Here is a 2,270-nt window from a genome sequence, read left to right on the forward strand (position 1 = left end):
TGCGCGAGCTCTTCGTGGCGTGGTAAAATCAGTCCCTGCTGCGGGGGCGATTTAGGTAGCCTATAGGGCATCTCTATACGGTGCGTTTCATCCCCAGGCGCTTTACAAACAGGTAAGATCCATAAGTGACGGCCATTACAGCGGGCCAAAAAGCCTGGAGGAGGTTGTTGATGGGCGGCTACGCCAAGCGCAAAAGCACAGCTCCGTATGGAGCAACCTAGCCTAGATAATAGCAATTGCTTCATCATAAATAGCAACATACGTAACTTCAGCCTAAGACATGATTAATGCGATACAGTCACAGAATGATTTTCACTTTGCCCCTCTTTCGGAGAGCTCTCACCGACGTGTGGCAGGGCCCGGTACAACCGTGCAATTGAAAACAAGAGGCTCAGACCGGCAGAAGAACGTGCTAAGGTCACAGCGCGGCTGATCTGCAGGGACGGGGATGGAGTCCAAAACCGCAGCTCCCAACGCGTGTGACTGCTCCTCATGACACACGTAAGTCAAATATGCCCAGTAGAAACACCAGGGAAAACTACACAGTAGAACGTAATTTATTACATGAAAATTTGTCCCAGCAGAGGATTTAAGAAGCCTGTTCTCCAAGGGGAAAAAAAAGATAGCTGGAGACACCTAAGTACCGTTTGCAGTCTGTGGGTACCGCACGGCCCCCTTGGAGAGGGATGCCCAGTCACTGTGTACAACGTTAGCGGTCGGCCGAGGCCCCGAATGTCACCCAGCGCTGCGAACCCCCCAGGACGGATGAGTTCCCAGGCACCCTGTGAAGAAGGGCACGGTATCCAGGCTTGATGGCGATTTCAGTGGGAAGGGGGACGCTTCCTGAGTCACCACAGGTGCTTGCTTTTAACGCCCAGGATATCTGCAAAGCTCTTCCCAACAGGCAACTCAAAACAAAAGCCAAACGTTTACACTTCGGATCTCTCGCTCTCCAAAATATTGTCTATGTGCCTTTTTCTTGACTGACACAGTTACTGCCCTGAATTCTCTTCTGATAAAAGTGAACGTCTTACGCAATTGAATTTTTAATATCCAGATAACATTTTAGAAACGACTACGGCAAACTGAAATGTAACAACAAAATGTTCATCAAGCCCAAACACACAAGGCACCAGCAAACCGTTAAGTCTGGTACCATACAGCCAGCTGTCATGCTGTATTCCCAACGCAGAATACCGGCCGCACTTACCACAGCACTCCCCCTAGAGAACGCAGGAAAATGAGCCCGGGGTCTAGAAGCGTGGAACTGCCCCGTCCACCGCCTTGTCTGCATGAGGTTTCCTAAGAATAAATAAAATGCTTACATTATTTACAGTTCTCAGGACACACAGCTATACTAGCAGATAATTCTCTTCCAAGGACTAAGCTCAGCAATTTGCATCAGACACCTCAGGATTTTTAAAAGGAGAAAATCAAATCAATGTGAATGCAGTGCAGATATAATCCGATTGAAAAATGAGAACCACAAACAGATCTAAAGGATGCAAAATGTACTTCAAAATAGAAAGAACAGTATCGAGGTCAAAATGGCATTTCCAGATGTGTGTTGCGTAACAACAAAGTCTTTTGACAACGTCTCACTTCGTAATCGTAAGAAATGCCGGCAGCCGGGCCAGGCCCTGCTGGCACAGAAGGTAACTTTTAAATAAAAGTCATTTACACTCGCAGAATGCTGCCTGAACACAGCGGTGCCTCTCTCTATTTGTAACCGCTTTTTTTATACTACGATGACCTGAAATTATTTTTGTTAGATTGCAGATCTGGTATCACCCAAAGGCAAATGAACAACTTGTAGTTTCTCATCTTATGTCACTCTTCAACCACCCAAAACTTTCATTTTTCATTTGGAGTTCTATAGTTACAACTTTTGCTTTAAAACGTGATTTTAAATATAAGCAGGTAGGTCACGTATGTGTGCATGATCCGCAGACGTGTAAGCCAACGGATGGCAGAGACGCAGCCGGGCCCGTTACCTACGTAACACCGGGGTGGGCAGGGTGGCTCTACGCTCCTACGGACTGTGCCTTCACCCTCCTGCCGAGTTTCCCCAAGAAGCCTCCCGAGAAGGCAAGGGGCTGACGGCACACCCAGTAGCGGGCTACACCTGAGTGAGGACGCGGCGACTCGGTGTCGAGACATCACGGTTCGGAAGGCGCCAAGTGCCTTCCTTGAGAGACCTGCCGGCTCGCCGGCCCGGGCCGGTGCGAGGCACGGTGCGCCTGCCCAGGGACAGGCCCCGGGTGGGGTCC

General features: G+C 49.3%; 1 long non-coding RNA gene across 1 annotated transcript; it reads left to right on the forward strand.

Annotated features, from left to right (window-relative positions):
* Window positions 1-363: 363 nt before the first annotated feature.
* On the forward strand, window positions 364-1,066 carry LOC103925611. The gene is made up of 2 exons (XR_664038.1): window positions 364-501; window positions 585-1,066. It is a non-coding gene; the product is annotated as an uncharacterized LOC103925611 (long non-coding RNA).
* Window positions 1,067-2,270: the final 1,204 nt, after the last annotated feature.

This window comes from Pygoscelis adeliae, unplaced genomic scaffold (genome assembly GCF_000699105.1).
Source record: "Pygoscelis adeliae isolate BGI_AS28 unplaced genomic scaffold, ASM69910v1 Scaffold150, whole genome shotgun sequence".
NCBI classification, from domain to species: domain Eukaryota; kingdom Metazoa; phylum Chordata; class Aves; order Sphenisciformes; family Spheniscidae; genus Pygoscelis; species Pygoscelis adeliae.